The following is a 19,047-nucleotide window of genomic DNA, read 5'->3' on the forward strand; positions in this document are numbered from 1 at the left end:
CAATAATAGTTGACCAATTTAGCCAGCTCAAAACTTGATACGTCCAGTCTATCTTCCTTCAAGATTCTGGAACAAGAAAGCAACTTTTTGTCTTAACGAAGGGTTCAAATTCTTTTCAAATTGTGTTTAAGTGCACCGTCTATGTAATTGGGCGGAATGTACATTGACAATGGCGTCAGAATAACTGTGGTTAATTAACCACTAGATAGTGAACCAAATTTACCCAGCTCCAAAATTTGATACGCCCACTATATTAGTCTTGAAAGTTCTGGATTACAAATTAAATGTTTTGTTTTAACGAAGGGTATAAATTCTTTTCAAGTTATGGTTTTGTATTTCACAGTGATGTTTTTTTGACATATTAAAAAATGCAAAAAATACAAAATAAAAATGTTTGCCTTTTCGTTTGCGGGTCATTTTTTGACGTTTTGTTAATGTTTTTCACTTTTTAAAAATTATTTTTTTAATCATGTGAAGCTATGAAATTGACATATTATCAATTAAAAATTCTAAATTATGCTAATATTGCAGAATTCGTTCGAGTAAAACAGATCTTCACCTTCAGATTTGAGCAAAATGCAACATTTTGTCACCTCCCTGTACTGTATGTGTTCTATTATCCGAATACGCGGCTGGCTGGCTATTTCGGAAATACGCTGCTCGAGTCTCGTACCCTGACCATCACTATAAACCCTACGACAATCTCATTGAACCATAGGAACCATACTATACCGTCCAGAGTATAGTCTGGCCCGATCTAAAACATTACGGATACGGGGATCAAGTGGACAGGAAGCGTACTATATCCCACAATTCCGTTTTCGCACATATAAGAACGAACATCGCACATGTATATTAAATTATCGCATATGTATACCGTCACAAAACATCGCATACAAATGATGGCATATAATATACTACAAAATTATCAAACATATATTAAAACTTATCGCATCTCTATTGCAAATTATCGCACATATATTGCAAATTATTGCACATATATTACAATTTATCGCACATATATTACAATTTATCGCACATATATTACAATTTATCGCACACATATTACAATTTATCGCACATATATTACAATTTATCGCACATATATTACAATTTATCGCACATATATTACAATTTATTGCATATATATTACATTTATTGCATATGTATTACATTTGTTGCATATATATTACATTTATTGCATATATATTACATTTATTGCATACATCAAATGAATATCGCACATATGTGACAATTATCGCATATATATGAGAAACATCGCACATATATTGTACATTATCGAATAATGCAACGTTTGACACGCCATAGTATGAGGAGCGTACTTGGTGTGGGGAGAAGATTGCGATGCACGGGGAATACACCGATCCAGAGCCCCGCTAGTCTTGGCCCAAGACGATGGTGCTTGATTCTGGATAGTGTACTACGCGCGGTTGAATCCCCAAAGCGCGCCCGCCACGGTATGATTTAGTTACGTGGACGGCTCGAAATCTAGACTACACTCTGGTAGCTTGCAGAGTGTAGTCTAGATCTTATATATAACTGTAAGGTCCAAACGCATAGAGTTCCAAACGTCAAAACTAACCTCGTTCGGGACGCCCTCTTTGTCTACTAGATAGTCAGTTATCAACTTTCGCTCGTCCCCGGCCCCTAGCGACTTGCTTTAACCAAAGGCGCTGGGGGATGGGCAAACGTATCATGCACGCACATTGGTTTGGTAATGCACCAGGCTGAAGTAAGCACCGTGTTTGGGCCCAACACTAAATCGGGCCCAGCACCGAAATTCTCCTCAGCACCGAATTAAAAAAAATCCGCAAACGACCGTCAATACACGTCAACACCACCAGGGATGCTTTATCAGCATACCTAACTTTAACGACATTTGTGTCACCTTTAAATTATGAAATTTCAAGATTTTCTTTAATAGATATGTTTGTTACATCCCTGACCACATCTCCCAGGCGGAGAAATAATCTCAGATCACTAATTAGCTCAGCTCAACTATTTAAAGATTGTCTCAATTTGGCGCGTGTATAGCCTAATAAGGTACAAAGTGCGGGTAAACATACTAACTTTGACGAAATTTGTGTCACCTTTAATTTATGAAATTTTAATATTTTCTTTCATAGATATGTTGGTTACATCCCTGACCATATATCCTGGGCGGAAAAATAATCTCAGATTACTAATTAGCTCAGCCCAACTAATTAAAGATTGTCTAAATTTAGCATGTGTAAAGCCACTTAATGTACGTACGTGCGGGTATAATACCTAACTTTGACGAAATTTGTGTCACTTTTAATTTATGATATTTTAATTTTTTCTTTCATAGATATGTTTGTTACATCCCTGACCACATCTCCTAGGCGGAGAAATGTTCTCAGATTACACATTAGCTCAGCCCAACTAATTAAACATTGTCTCAAATTAGCGTGTGTATAGACTATATATGTAAAAAGTGCGGGTAACATAACTAAATTTGACGAAATTTGTGTCACTTTTAATTTATGAAATTTTAATCTTTGATTTAATAAATATGTTTGATACATCTCTGACAACATCTCCTAGACGGAAAAATAATCTCAGATCACTAATTAGCTCAGCCCAACTAATTAAAGATTGTCTCAAATTAGCGCTTGATATATAATAGCCACATAGTGTATACAAAGTGCGGGTAACATACCTAACTTTAACGAAATTTGTGTCACCTTTAATTTATGAAATTGTAATATTTTCTTTTATAGATATGTTTTTTAGATCCCTGACCACATCTCCCAGGCGGAAAAATAGTCTCAGATCACTAATTAGCTCAGCCCAACTAATTAAAGGTTGTCTCAAATTAGCGCTTACGTATAAAGCCACATAGTGTATACAAAGTGCGTGTATAGACATACCTAACTTTAACGACATTTGTGTCACGCTAATTTATGAAATTTTAATATTTTCTTCCATAGATATGTTTGTTACATCCCTGACCACATCTCCTAGGCGGAAAAATAATCACAGATTACTAATTAGCTCAGCCCAACTAATTAAACATTGTCTCAAATTAGCGAGTGTATAGACTATATATGTAAAAAGTGCGGGTAACATAGCTAACTTTGACGAAATTTGTGTCACTTTTAATTCATGAAATTTTAATATTTTCTTTCATTGATATGTTTGTTACATCCCTGACCACATCTCCTAGGCGGAAAAATAATCTCAGATGACTAATTACCTCAGCCCAACTAATTAAAGATTGTCTCCAATTAGCGCGTGATAGCCTAAATAGGTACAAATTGCGGATACATACCTAACTTTGACGAAATTTGTGTCACCTTTAATTTATGAAACTTTAATTTCTTCTTTCATAGATATGTTTGTTACATCACTGACCACATCTCCTAGGCGGAAAAATAATCTAAGATTACTAATTAGCTCAGCCCAACATTGTCTCAAATTAGTACTTGTGTATAGCCACATAGTGTATACAACGTGCGGGTAACATACCTAACTTTAACGAAATTTGTGTCACCTTTAACTTATGAAATTGTAATATTTTCTTTTATAGATATGTTTGTTACATCCCTGACCACATCTTCTAGGCGGAAAAATAATCTCAGATCACTAATTAGCTCAGCCCAATTAATTAAAGATTGTCTCCAATTAGCTCTTACGTACAAATAATGTACTAATTGCGGCAAACTTACCTAACTTTGACGAAATTTGTGTCACCTTTAATTTATGAAATTTTAATATTTTCTTTCATAGATATGTTTGTTACATCCCTGACCACATCTCCTGGGCGGAAAAATAATCACAGATTACTAATTAGCTCAGCCCAACTAATTAAAGCGTGTCTTAAATTAGCGCTTGTATAGCCAATTATAGTGTATACAAAGTGCGTGTTTAGACATACCTAACTTTAACGAACTTTGTGTCACTTTTAGTTTAAGGAATTCTCACATTTTCTTTTATAGATATGTTTGTTAAATCCCTGACCATATATCCTGGGCAGAAAAATAATCTCAGATCACTAGTTAGCTCAGCCCAATAATTAAAGATTGTTTCAAATTAGCGTGTGTATTATAGCCTAATAATGAACGTACAACGTGGGGCGGGTAACATACCTAACTTTGACGAAATTTGTGTCACCTTTAATTTATGAAATTGTAATATTTTCTTTCACAGATATGTTTCTTACATCCCTGACCACATCTCCTAGGCGGAGAAATAATCTCAGATCACTAATTAGCTCAGCCCAACTAATTAAAGCATGTCTCAAATTAGTGTTTGTATATAGCCTATATAGTGTATACAAGGTGCGTGTATAGACATACCTAACTTTAACGAAATTTGTGTCACCTTTAATTCATGAAATTTTAATATTTTCTTTCATAAATATGTTTTTTTAGATCCCTGACCATATCTCTTAGGCGGAAAAAAAATCTCGGATTACTAATTAGCTCAGCCCAACTAATTAAACATTGTCTCAAATTAGCGCTTGATATATATAGCCACATAGTGTATACAAAGTGCGTGTATAGACATGCCTAACTTTGACGAAATTTGTGTCACTTTTAATTTATGAAATTTTAATATTTTCTTTCATATATATGTTTCTTACATCCCTGACCACATCTCCTAGGCGGAAAAATAATCTCAGATCACTAATTAGCTCAGCCCAACTAATTAAAGATTGTCTCAAATTAGCGTGTGTATAGACTATATATGTAAAAGGTGCGGGTAACATAGCTAACTTTGACGAAATTTGTGTCACCTTTAATTTTATGAATTTTTAATTTTTTCTTACATAAATATTTTTGTTACATCCCTGACCACATCTCCTAGGCGGAAAAAATAATCTCAGATCACTAATTAGCTCAGCCCAACTAATTAAAGATTGTCTCAAATTAGCGCTTGATAGCCTAAATAGGTACAAAGTGCGGGTAACTAACCTAACTTTTACGAAATTTGTGTCACCTTTAATTTTATGTATTTTTAATTTTTTCTTTCATAGATATGTTTGTTACATCCCTGACCACATCTCCTGGGCGGAAAAATAATCTCAGATCACTAATAAGCTTAGCCCAACTAATTAAAGATTGTCTCAAATTAGCGCTTGATATATAGCCTATATAGTGTATACAAAGTGCGTGTATAGACATACCTAACTTTAACAAAATTTGTGTCACTTTTAATTTATGAAATTTTAACATTTTATTTCATAGATATGTTTCTTACATCCCTGACCACATCTCCTAGGCGGAAAAATAATCTCAGATCACTAATTAGCTTAGCCCAACTAATTAAACATTGTCTCAAATTAACGCTTGATATATAATAGCCACATAGTGCATACAAAGTGTGTGTATAGACATGCCTAACTTTGACGAAATTTGTGTCACTTTTAATTTATGAAATTGTAATATGTTCTTTCATAGATATGTTTGTTACATCCCTGACCACATCTCCTAGGCGGAAAAATAATCTCAGATCACTAATTAGCTCAGCCCAACTAACTAAAGATGGTCTCAAATTAGCGCGTGATGGCCTAAATAGGTACAAAGTGCGGGTAACATACCTAACTTTGACGAAATTTGTGTCACCTTCAATTTATGAAATTTTAATATTTTCTTTCATAGATATGTTTATTACATCCCTGACCACATCTCCTAGGCGGAAAAATAATCACAGATTACTAATTAGCTCAGCCCAACTAATTAACGTTGTCTCAAAATAGCGAGTGTGTAGACTATATGTAAAAAGTGCGGGTAACATAGCTAACTTTGACGAAATTTGTGTCACTTTTAATTCATGAAATTTTAATATTTTCTTTCATTGATATGTTTGTTACATCCCTGAATACATCTCCTGGGCGGAAAAATAATCTCAGATGACTAATTAGCTCAGCCCAACTAATTAAAGATTGTCTCTAATTAGCGCGTGATAGCCTAAATAGGTACAAATTGCGGATACATACCTAACTTTGACGAAATTTGTGTCACCTTTAATTTATGAAATTTTAATATTTTCTTCCATAGATATGTTTATTGCATCCCTGACCACATCTCCTAGGCGGAAAAATAATCTCAGGTCACTAGTTAGCTCAGCCCAACTAATTAAAGATTGTCTCAAATTAGCGCTTGTATATAGCCTATAATGTACAAAGTGCGGGTAACATACCTAACTTTGACGAAATTTGTGTCACCTTTAATTTATGAAATTTTAACATTTTCTTTCATAGATATGTTTGTTACATCCCTGACCATATCTCCTAGGCGGAAAAATAATCACAGATTACTAATTAGCTCAGCCCAACTAATTAAAGATTGTCTCAAATTAGCGTGTGTATAGACTATATGTAAAAAGTGCGGGTAACATAGCTAACTTTGACGAAATTTGTGTCACTTTTAATTCATGAAATTTTAATGTTTTCTTTCATTGATATGTTTGTTACATCCCTGACCACATCTCCTGGGCGGAAAAATAATCTCAGATGACTAATTAGCTCAGCCCAACTAATTAAAGATTGTCTCCAATTAGCGCGTGATAGCCTAAATAGGTACAAATTGCGGATACATACCTAACTTTGACGAAATTTGTGTCACCTTTAATTTATGAAATTTTAATTCTTTCTTTCATAGATATGTTTGTCACATCACTGACCACACCTCCTGGGCGGAAAAATAATCTCAGATTACTAATTAGCTCAGCCCAATTAATTAAAGGTTGTCTCAAATTAGTGCGTGTATAGCCTATAATGTACAAAGTGCGTGTATTAGACATACCTAACTTTGACGAACTTTGTGTCACCTCTAATTTATGAAATTTTTATATCGTGCGTCTGACACCTCAAGTTCCACATAGGACGGTGCCAGACTGAAAGTGGGCTCCAAACTAGGACTAAAACTCGATCTAATATCGTGTCTCCGTGTCGCTACATGGAACGTACTGACACTCTCCAACGCTGTATACACGGAAGCCATGTCTCATTAACTGACACGCTACCGAATAAGCATCGCTGGTCTTACCGAAGCTCGTATCCCAGGAACTGGGGAACGCCGTATCGATCAGTATACAATGTACCATTCGGGCAGTTCAGGCCGCACGGAGGGAGTTGCCTTGCTCCTTAATAACAAGGTCAGTCAATCCCTAACGCAATGGGCACCAGTCTCAAACCGGATCCTTCATGCCCGGCTCCATCAACCAACTGGACCACTCATTCAATCTACTCCACCCCATGACCAACAACTTGTCATTGGAGATCTGAATGCTGTAAGCGGAAAAGTACGTGCAGGTTACTAACGTGTTGTGGGAAACTTCGGTTCCGGACAGCCAATTAATGATACCTCGGCACGCCTCCTCAACACGTGTTCCCTCGCCAACCTGTCAATTGTCGGCTCCTTCTTCAGACGGAAAGAAATTCACAATCTGACGTGGCTATCCAATGACGGTTGCACCAGGAAGGAGATCAACCATAACAAGAGATTCCTCTCTCTCCAGCTCCTACAGGGTCTACAGAGGGGCAGAGGCTCCAGCTAACACACACCACCGATAATTTGTTGGCGTGATCAAAATCCAGGTCTACCGCAAACCACAAAACCAACCGCCAGACGGTTCTATGTATTAGCTCACTAACACGCAACACCAGCATCGCAGCCAAGTAAAACATAGCGGTCAGCAACAATTTCGAAGCACTCGGCGCTCTTGAAGAAGCTTGGTCCGCTTGGTCCACCTTCGCTCAATCCTTTCTGCCGCTTCAGAATGCATCGGCAGCCGCAGACCACAGCGGCGTCCCTGGATGACTCCAAGTACTCTGGACGTACTTGACCTGATGAAGCTCGCAGACTTAAGGGTGCTATTAAAGCTAAGGCCAAGAGCGACCTCGAGGAGTTTTGGAGGGAATGGAGGGATGGCATTATCATCTCCCTGTACAAAGGAAAGGGGTATCGAAACCAGTGCAGCAGCTACAGACTTATAACTCTACTGTCTGTCCCTGGAAAGGTGTTCAGCCATGTTCTGCTCTCCTGCTTAGAACACATACTCGCCCGTCACCGACGACCCAACCAGTCTGGGCTACAAGAGGCCGGCCTACTCTGTATGCCGTGCTTGCTCTCCGACTTCTTCCAGACCTCCACCGTGAATTTGAGAGGCCTCTCTACGTTGCCTACGTTGACATCAAGGCAGCTTTCGACTCCCTGGATCGCGATGCTCTTTGGAAGGCCCTGAAAGCAACCGATGTCCCACCAATACTGCTTTCGTTGATTCAGGACCTGCACATGGGCTGTGCATCCACTGTACGTATTGGAAGTGACGTTTCCAACCCCTTCTCTACCACCCCGGGTGTCAGTCAGGGCTGCATCCTTGCCCCAGCTTTATTCTGCTGCGCCAACGACTGGATCCTAAACCGCTGTCAGTCAGCCTTCGGAATAATGGTCGGGGACACATCCTGCACAGATCTGGACTATTCTGACGACGCTGCTCTGTTCATAGGAGAGCCTGCCCAGTGGCCTGTCTCACTCCAAAGATTTGAGGAAGAAGCTGGGATGATGGGGATGCACACGTCATGGGCCAAAACCAAGATCCAGAACTGCACCAGCCTCGGCCCACATCCCGCCTAAGTCACCGTTGATGGTAACTCTGTCCAAATCACACAGAAGTTCAAGTATCTCGGCTGTGACATCCATTCCTCAGGCTACTCCTCCCGACATTCTCTGACACCTGGGGCTTGCCTCATCCACCATGGACACTCCGAGCTGATAACACACGAAGGCTTTAGCCTCAGGTATCAACGACGCATTCTCGGTGTCCGGTGGTCTGATTTAATCTCTACCGCAACAATCTCGGAGACCACCGGCATCGAGCACCTCCGTGTGACTATCTCCCGGAAAGGTCATTCCCTCTTTGGCCATGTCCTAGAGGAAGCAGACTTTGAGTTCCGCGCCGGCCAGCTGTGGCAATCAGCAGCAGAGCGCAGTGGTTGGGCGGCTCTACGTTCCCCCTGATGGATCAAGAGGATGATGATGATGATGATGATGATGATGATGATGATGATGATGATGATGATGATGATGATGATGATGATGATGATGATGATGATGATGATGATGATGATGATGATGATGATGATGATGATGATGATGATGATGATGATGATGATGATGATGATGATGATGATGAAAAAGCCTTCAATGGACAAAGAAGATCTCAAGAACTATGGCCCAGTTTCTAACATCCACTACCTGTCCAAAGTCATTGAAACGGTAGTCTGCTCCCGAATCACCCAATACCTGGACGACCACAAGCTACTCGACCCATTGCAGTCAGCATACAGAGTTGGTCACAGCACCGAGACAGCTCTGTTCGGGGTACACAACGACATCCTTCGCATAATAGTCAGCAGCAGAGCCGTTTTCTTGGTAATGATCGACCTCTCTGCTTTCGTAATCAATTCGGGATCGCTGGAACTCCTCTTCAGTGGTTCTCGTCCTACTTTACAAGAAGAACACATGCTGCAAGTGCATCGGCATGGAGTCAACTACCACATGTACGCTGATGACATTCAAAGCTACCTAGATTTTGATCCTTCCATCCCGTGTGATGCTGAGTGCTGCTTGTTCAGGCTATCTAACTGTATCCAGGATGTCCAAACCTGGATGCTTGCAAACAAACTCATGCTGAATGAAAACAAAACAGAGTTTTTCATAGCATCAGCACCATATCAATACAAACGTCTTGAGCTACTGACACTCACCAAAGGTAACACAACCATCAATCCTGTCTCATCCGTTCGGAACCTGGGAGTAACTTTTGACAACTCCATGTCAATGAGTGAACATGTCACTGGAGTGAAGCAACATGATCTCAACCGCTTACAAAGACTCCAAAACAAGGCCACTCGACTGATCCATAAGAAGCCAAAATATTCCCATGCCAGACCTCTGCTCACGGATCTACATTGGCTTCAAGTCGACCAGCGGATCAATTTTAAGACGGCACTGAACATGTTCAAAACTGTATCCAATACTTTCCCGTCCTACATTTCAGACACATTAGATCTCAGCAAACCAAAATCTGGTGGTACCTCGATCCTCAAAGAAGTTTTGAAACCGTGTATTCTCCATCGCTGGTCCCCGCAACTGGAACTCACTCCCAACAAATATCCAGAACGCTTCTATTGTAGAACAGTTTAAACAACTTTTAAAAACACATTTTGTTTAATCGTTCCATCTAATGTGTTTTTGATTCTGTCACTTTTTGTATTTTTGCTTGCTATTCTTTTTTCTCTTGTGGGTTTTTGGGTGCATTATCCCTAGCGCTTTGTATCGTTTGGAAAATGCGCTCTACAAAAACGGTTGTATTATTAATCAAAGATGGCGCAGGTTAGGGAATTAATGGGTGCGTTCGATTAGCTTCCCCGGGTCTACCCCGCGGTACTCACTCAGGTGAGCCCCCGACAAGAGCTAAACGAACGATCACTCACCGCTCTCGTAGTGACGTCATGCACCTGGGGCCAGTCCCCAAGTGACCCACTCCACAACAAGCAGGGCACTGGGGGCTGACCACCTGAACCCCCTGGAATGACGTCAAAGCTATTCGAACGCACCGGGGCAGACCGGGGTCGACCCAGGGAAGCTAAACGAACGCACCCAATAGTGGGTGCGTTCGATAAGCTTCCATGGGTCGACCCCGTAGTGCTCACTCGGGTGGGCCCCTTGGGATGATAATACCTAACCGAACGATCACACTCGCCCTCTCGTGGTGACGGCATGCACCTCAGGTCACCCCCAAGTGACCCACTCCACAAGCAGGGCACTTGGGCTGACCCGGGAGAGCCCCGTAAAAGCTTTTCGAACGTATCGGAGCAGACCGGGTCGACCCAGGGAAGCTAAACGAACGCACCCAGTATAGATAGATATAACTTTTGTAAAGAAAATCGTATGACCTTAACTTCCGGGCCGTAACCCTGGGTCAAAGTTTGCCTTCGTTTTTTGTTCTCGAGCTTATCTTCAGAATAACTAACGATTGAGATTGATTTTAATAACGAAACTCAGCAGGTAGTTGAACCTTAGTATCAAGACACCACAGACCTCATTTCGTTATAATGACGTCATCGGGAATCAAATTAAATTAATTTGTAAAAATCATGTGGCGCGAACTTTTGGGGGAAATCCAAACAGCGCTCTCTTTGGTCCAACGAAGGAGGGCGCTGCTGGGAATAACAGAAAATCGCAATAGTTGAGTCATAAGTTTAATCTTAGCTTCTTGTTCAAACCGGAGGTTAAACTTTAATTCATAAATACCTCAGACAGTTTCGCTATTCATATTGGTGGAATCGCGTCACGTGGGGGTGTTTAAACCGTTGATAATGACCAGTTGATAATGACCAGTGTTTATAACCGGAGACTCCGCGCTAGTCTTGATGCAAGACGTTTCTGGTTACGGGCGATGCAGGCGCTGTCGATGAGTTGGCCGCGCTGTGTGTGAAAGGGAAACCAGCGAATATGCACCAAGACTATACGCGCATGCGCACGAATGGAACTGGAAAACACACGCGTACGGCCATCGTACATGTGCATGTAACATGTACTACTGAACGGTACACCATGGAGGTGGAAACATACAGAGCTCAAGCACTTGGAAACGATAAGTTTTACAGAGTTTCATACATTATTACGCTTTTTAACCAAAAAAGTATTTATGAATGGGAATCAAAGTGTGTTGAATCGGTTTTCAACTAGTGGTTTAAACCCGCCGAGGCCTGGTTCTTGATAAAATTATCAAGAACCACGCGCTTATTAGAGACAATCTTTAATAAGATGGGCTGAGCTACCTAGTGGTCATGGAATGTTTTTCCGCTCAGGCGATGTGTTTAGGGATGTATCAAACATATGTATGAAAGAAAATATTAGAATTTCGAAAATTAAACGTGACACAAACTTCGTCAAAGTAGGTATGTTACCCGCACGTTGTGATACATTATGTGGCTATACACATGCTAATTTGAGACAATCTTACATTAGTTGGGCTGAGCTAACTAGCGATGTGACATTATTTTTCCGCCCAGGACATGTTGTCAGGGATGTAACAAACATATATATGAAAGAAAATATTAAAATTTCATAAATTAAAGGTGACACAAATGTCGTCAAAGTTAGGTATGTTACCCGCACGTTGTACGTACATTATGTGGCTATACACATGGTAATTTGAGACAATCTTACATTAGTTGGGCTGAGCTAACTAGTGATCTGAGATTATTTTTCCGCCCAGGAGATGTGGTCAGGAATGTAACAAACATATATATGAAAGAAAATACTAAAATTTCATAAATTAAAGGTGACACAAATTTCGTCAAAGTTAGGTATGTCTATACACGCACTTTGTATACACTATGTGGCTATATACAAGCGCTAATTGGAGACAATCTTTAATTAGTTGGGCTGAGCTAAGTAGTGATCTGAGATTATTTTTCCGCCTAGGAGATGTGGTCAGGGATGTAACAAACATATCTATGAAAGAAAATTTTAAATTTTCATAAATTAAAGGTGACACAAATTTCGTTAAAAGTTAGGTATGTCTATACACGCACTTTGTATACACTTCGTGGCTATATACAAGCGCTAATTTGAAACAAGATTATTTTTCCGCCCAGGAGATGTGGTCAGGAATGTAACAAACATATATATGAAAGAAAATACTAAAATTTCATAAATTAAAGGTGACACAAATTTCGTCAAAGTTAGGTATGTCTATACACGCACTTTGTATACACTATGTGGCTATATACAAGCGCTAATTGGAGACAATCTTTAATTAGTTCGGCTGAGCTAATTAGTGATCTGAGATTATTTTTCCGCCTAGGAGATGTGGTCAGGGATGTAACAAACATATCTATGAAAGAAAATATTAAAATTTCATAAATAAAAAGTGACCCAAATTTCGTCAAAGTTAGGTATGTTAATCGCACTTTGTACCTATTTAGGCTACCACGCGCTAATTTGAGACAATCTTTAATTAATTGGGCTGAGCTAATTAGTGATCTGAGATTATTTTTCCGCCCAGGAGATATGGTCAGGGATGTAACAAACATATCTATGAAAGAAAATATTACAATTTCATAAATTAAAGGTGACACAAATTTTGTTAAAGTTAGGTATGTTTATACACGCACTTTGTATACACTATGTGGCTATACAAGCGCTAATTGGAGACAATCTTTAATTAGTTGGGCTGAGCTAGTTAGTGATCTGAGTTTATTTTTCCGCCTAGGAGATGTGGTCAGGGATGTAACAAACATATCTATGAAAGAAAATTTTAAATTTTCATAAATTAAAGGTGACACAAATTTCGTTAAAAGTTAGGTATGTCTATACACGCACTTTGTATACACTTCGTGGCTATATACAAGCGCTAATTTGAAACAAGATTATTTTTCCGCCCAGGAGATGTGGTCAGGAATGTAACAAACATATATATGAAAGAAAATACTAAAATTTCATAAATTAAAGGTGACACAAATTTCGTCAAAGTTAGGTATGTCTATACACGCACTTTGTATACACTATGTGGCTATATACAAGCGCTAATTGGAGACAATCTTTAATTAGTTCGGCTGAGCTAATTAGTGATCTGAGATTATTTTTCCGCCTAGGAGATGTGGTCAGGGATGTAACAAACATATCTATGAAAGAAAATATTAAAATTTCATAAATAAAAAGTGACCCAAATTTCGTCAAAGTTAGGTATGTTAATCGCACTTTGTACCTATTTAGGCTATCACGCGCTAATTTGAGACAATCTTTAATTAGTTGGGCTGAGCTAATTAGTGATCTGAGATTATTTTTCCGCCCAGGAGATATGGTCAGGGATGTAACAAACATATCTATGAAAGAAAATATTACAATTTCATAAATTAAAGGTGACACAAATTTTGTTAAAGTTAGGTATGTTTATACACGCACTTTGTATACACTATGTGGCTATACAAGCGCTAATTGGAGACAATCTTTAATTAGTTGGGCTGAGCTAGTTAGTGATCTGAGTTTATTTTTCCGCCTAGGAGATGTGGTCAGGGATGTAACAAACATATCTATGAAAGAAAATATTACAATTTCATAAATTAAAGGTGACACAAATTTCGTTAAAGTTAGGTATGTCTATACACGCACTTTGTATACACATGTGGCTATATACAAGCGCTAATTTGAGACAATTGTGGCGGGCAATTGCAAACTATTACAGGCAAATTACAATTTGATCCTTGGCCTAACTATTCTCTAGGCTTAAAGACCATCGAGGGGTCTAAAGGCTGTGAGACGAGGTCCGTTTTGGAGGAAATATACCGCCGATTGCGTAATGATCAGTCTAATTATGTTAGGTACACAAACACAAGCTACACGTAAGCAGAGAAACCTTGACAAATTGGCTGTCGGTAAAATAGATCCTAGATCCTTTATTGCACAATCAATATTCAATCAAATCATATACATAATTGGGCAGGGATTCGTTTATTAAACACCTTTCTCTCAGGGTCAATGAATATACATCTCAACAACGCATTAAATTAGTACTACTGCATACCCTATGAATACACATACCCTTGCTCTAACCACAAGTAACCCTCTAATATATCCCAAGTAACTCAAAGTAACCCTTTGCTAGACCCAAAGCCACTCTAAGTAACCCCTTTGCTTTATCAAAAGTAATTCAAAGTAACCCCTTTGCTTTATCAAAAGTAATTCAAAGTAACCCCTTTGCTTAATCGAAAGTAGCTCTAGTAACCCCTTTGCTTTATCAAAAGTAATTCAAAGTAACCCCCTTGCTTTATCAAAAGTAACTCCAAGTAACCCCCTTGCTTTATCAAAAGTAACTCAAAGTAACCCTTTTGATAGACCCAAAGTAACCATGTAACCTGATGACGCCTACTTTGTAACCTGATGACACCTACTTTGTAACCTGATGACACCTACTTTGTAATCATGTAACCCTCGCTTTTACTTTTACTTTATATATCTGAAAACCCTTATATTTGTGCAACTGCGGAGCACTAAATATCGGGCACAACCACCAATACAAGAAAACAACAACTACCCGAAAGAAAACCACACCAAACCACACTTCCCGAACTGTGTTCACACTTACTGCAAGCCAAAAGCTTTTACAGTGTGCCTCTACACGTTCCCAGTGCAGCACAAAAACCACGAAAACCCAGCTTAATTCCTACACTACCAGAAGGTGTTCTTTACCTGGTCACAAGCCAAAGCATTTGCGACCGGAAACTATACACTCAACTAGCGTGTCACATAACCACAATCACAGCCTAACTTAATTCTTACACTGCTAGAAGGTGTTCTTTACCTTGTCACAAGCCAAAGCATTTGTGACTGGAAACGTTGCACTCGACTAGTGTGTCACAATAACACAATTACATGAAAATACACCTAGAAATACTCAACAACTTATGCAATAACAATTCCGTAGACCCCCGGCCTATCATATAAGAATACAAAATAAACACGTATAAGACCCCTGGCCTATCACATACAAATGCAAGAATGAACTTGGTATAAGACTTCTGACCTATCAAATAAAATGCAAGGATACAAGATATCTCCGATAATTGCAATCAAATCAAACTTACACTCGTCTATCGTCCAACGTCGACAGCACCGCCAACAACTCTTTAAAACTATTACAGACTAAACCCTAAATTGTCACTGACCCTACTCCAAAGACAATCCCCAGTACACGTACTCCCGACAAACGCTGGTCTCACTACACAACGGGAAGACTATACTAAACACACGTCTTGCTTGCGTCACTTCACTAAACACACTGACTCGTGATGCACTCCCCGCTAACCCCCGGTGCCTTGCCTCTTCACACATGAGGTCCTTGGTCGCTAACTGCGCACGCGCACCCCGCTAACCTGATCACCGCGCACGCGCACCATGCCAGCCCAAGTCACTGCGCACGCGTACAAAGCCAGCCTGAGTCACTGCAAGCACTAGGCTCCGCCTACTTGCATCGGTCGCCCAGCCACACAGCAAACACATGCAACCACATGGACTACCCTAAACAGTCACATGTCCGTCACATGCATTTCCGCTACAAAGGCCCAAGCAATGGCCGAGTTGTCCCCAACTCGTCAGCCATAACTAAAGAAAAGGAAATGCATAAATCTTTAAAGGTTACATTATAATACAATATAAAACATAAGAAAATACCCATTTCTTAAGTGCTTCTTTACAAAACAATGTAAAACATAAGAAATACCTCTTTCTTAAGTGTTTCCTAAAATACAATGAACAACATAAGGAATACCTCTTCCCTAAGTGTTCCTTTAAAATACAATGAAAAACATAAGGAATACCTCTTCCCTAAGTGTTTCTTTAAGATTCAATATAACACTTAAGTTTCGACCTCATTAACTATGCGCAAGAACTATACAGGTAGGAAAAGGACCAGTTTTTAAGAAAATACAATTTGTGGCATGATCCGCCTAAGATTTTGAGGTAATCACATACTTACAAGATTTATACAATCAGAAAAGGCCAAAATTTTAAAGAAAGACAGTTTGTAGCATGATCCGCCCTAAACTCCAGATGGTCTTGAAGGAGATGCGTATCAGCACCATCCTTGTCCTCCTTCGTCTTAGGTAGATGATGGGGAAACTGGTCACGCCCCTTCTCTCAATCGTCTCGTCTAAGGTAGGTGATGGGGAGACTGGTCACGCCCCTTCTCTTGGGAGCGACTGGGGGAAACTGCTCTCGCCCCCTCCCTGGAAAGATTAACTCTCTCCCAGCAACACATTTGCTTCCCTGCCTTAACGAAATCGCAGAGGCACTCTGTGGCTCCTCGTTGGGTACCGCCTCAGCGGCCCTTCACCAGTGACCTCTAGTAAACTCTGACCCTCAACCTTTGGGTCACCGTCGATTGTGTCAACCATCCTGCAAGCAAGAACCACAATCTGACAAAACAAAACTTAACTTATGGGAAGCTAGATTCTCCCCTAACTCATTCCCAGTACTCAACTTTGGGAAGACCATTTTGTTTTACAACCTCATTCCCAGTACTAAAACTTTGGGAAGATAAATTTCCTTACAACTCATTCCCAGTACTTAAACTTTGGGAAGATAAATTTCTCAAACAACTCATTCCCAGTACTCAGACTTTGGGAAGATAAATTTCTCAAACAACTCATTCCCAGTACTCGGACTTTGGGAAGATAAATTCTTAAACCACTCATTCCCAGTACTCAGACTTTGGGAAGATAAATTTTTAAACCACTCATTCCCAGTACTCAGACTTTGGGAAGATAAATTTCTCAAACACCCAGTACCTCCCTGCCTAGAGAAACCGCAGGGGTACTGCACTCCTTGGATATCGCCTTGGCGTATGTTCATCAATGACCTCTGGTGAACTGCCCGGCTGAACCCCATCTCCAGAGTCACCAGCAATGGAATCATCCATTCCGGGACCTCCACAACTTCCCTCAGTAGGGGTTTCCACTTGAGGTCCAACCTCAAGATCCTCACCGACATATGGTTTTAGTCGGTCGACGTGGACCACTTTTAGTTTGCCTCCTCCCCGAAGCTGGATGCGCACTACCACGTCTGACAACCTCTTCACCACCAACCATGGTCCCTTCCTTGCAGGACCTCGCAACCAAACAGTTTGGCCCCGTTCTATCGGAACGCTGACCCTGCACTGTGGTGGCCCAAGCAAGTCCTTGGCCACCCGCTCAACCGGACCGCTGACCTGGCACTCTGGTGGCCCAAGCAAGTCTCTGGCCACCTGCTCCATCGGAATGCTAACTCTGTACTGCTTCCGAGGGGCAACCCTTCTCTTAGCAGCAGCATTCCTTCTGGCACAGCTTTCACAAGACCTCAGGGACGACCGTACATCAGCCAACATACCTGCCCAGAAGTACTTGACCTTTGTCTTAGCCAAAGTCTTACTGACTCCCAAATGACCACCCGGTTGACCACCATGCACCTCGCCAATGACACGGTTTCTCATCTTCTGTGGCAAAACCAAACGCCACCTCACAGATTTCCCATCGTCGGACTCCCAGCAACGATACAACAGCCCTTCCTTAACCTCTAGTTGGTCCCATTGAGACCAATAGTTCTTGGAGGCTGTGGAGGAGTGGGACAGCGTCTTCCACCCGGGGCGACCACTTCCCTCCTCCTTGGACTTGATGAGCCAACTCATCGTCCCATCCTCCAGCTGAGCCTCCCTCATCTCTTCCCCGGAGAACATTGGTTGGGCCACCAGGCCCCTAACCAACGACTCCTGAGGCTCCTCAAGCTTAATCTCCGTAAAGAGCTTACCAGCTTCACTGGTGCACTGAATCCTCTCTCCATTAAGCCTAAGTTCTTCCAATTGGAAATCTAAATTTCCCCCTGTGGGCATCAGAAAATCCATCCCCAGGATGCCTGGGTACTTCATTTCTGTAAACGTCGCCCTCACCAACTGACTTGTTCGACCAATTTGTATCTCAACTAAAGCACTGCCCAACACAGCCAATGGGCTACCATCAATCTGTCTAACCCGGACAACTTCCGTCTCTAAGACGGGTCTCCTCTCCTTTGGAATTTGGTGGTAAATGGCACTACTAATTAAGGTATCGGTGGAACCCGTATCAATCAAAAACTGACACTTGGCACCCCCTACCGATCCCGTAACAAACAATCCAAAGCGGGGATCAACACTCGACGTGGGCAGAGTAGCTACTCTCCCCTCCCCTTGCTTTGACCGTTTCCCCCCACTATCACCACTGTCTCCGCCTTGTCTCTTGGACCCTCTGCTATAGCCAGCCTGTCCGTGGGTCCCCCCTTGAGGCTGGTTGTCGTTTCCCTGGTTCGGGGATGACTTTCTGCGGGGCTGTTTACACTCCCGGGCAAAATGCCCAACACCCCCACAGTTGTAACACCGCCTCGGACCAGACTCAGTCCCCTGGGGCTTGTCCTTCCCTGAAGGCACGCCCTCAGTGGAACCTCTACCACACCCCAAAGACCTCAACATCTCTGCCATTGA

At 40.9% G+C, this 19,047-nt stretch overlaps 1 protein-coding gene across 1 annotated transcript in view; it reads right to left on the reverse strand.

Moving 5' to 3' along the window:
* The window catches only part of LOC139937725 (ubiquitin carboxyl-terminal hydrolase 8-like), a 110,749-nt gene extending 109,007 nt beyond the window's left edge, over positions 1-1,742 (reverse strand). Inside the window, exon 1 of the mRNA XM_071933015.1 lies at positions 1,604-1,742. The gene's annotated coding sequence lies outside the window, so the exon portion shown is untranslated. The remainder of the gene's footprint in view (positions 1-1,603) is intronic.
* Positions 1,743-19,047: the final 17,305 nt, after the last annotated feature.

Source organism: Asterias amurensis, chromosome 5, assembly GCF_032118995.1.
Source record: "Asterias amurensis chromosome 5, ASM3211899v1".
In the NCBI taxonomy this organism is placed as follows: domain Eukaryota; kingdom Metazoa; phylum Echinodermata; class Asteroidea; order Forcipulatida; family Asteriidae; genus Asterias; species Asterias amurensis.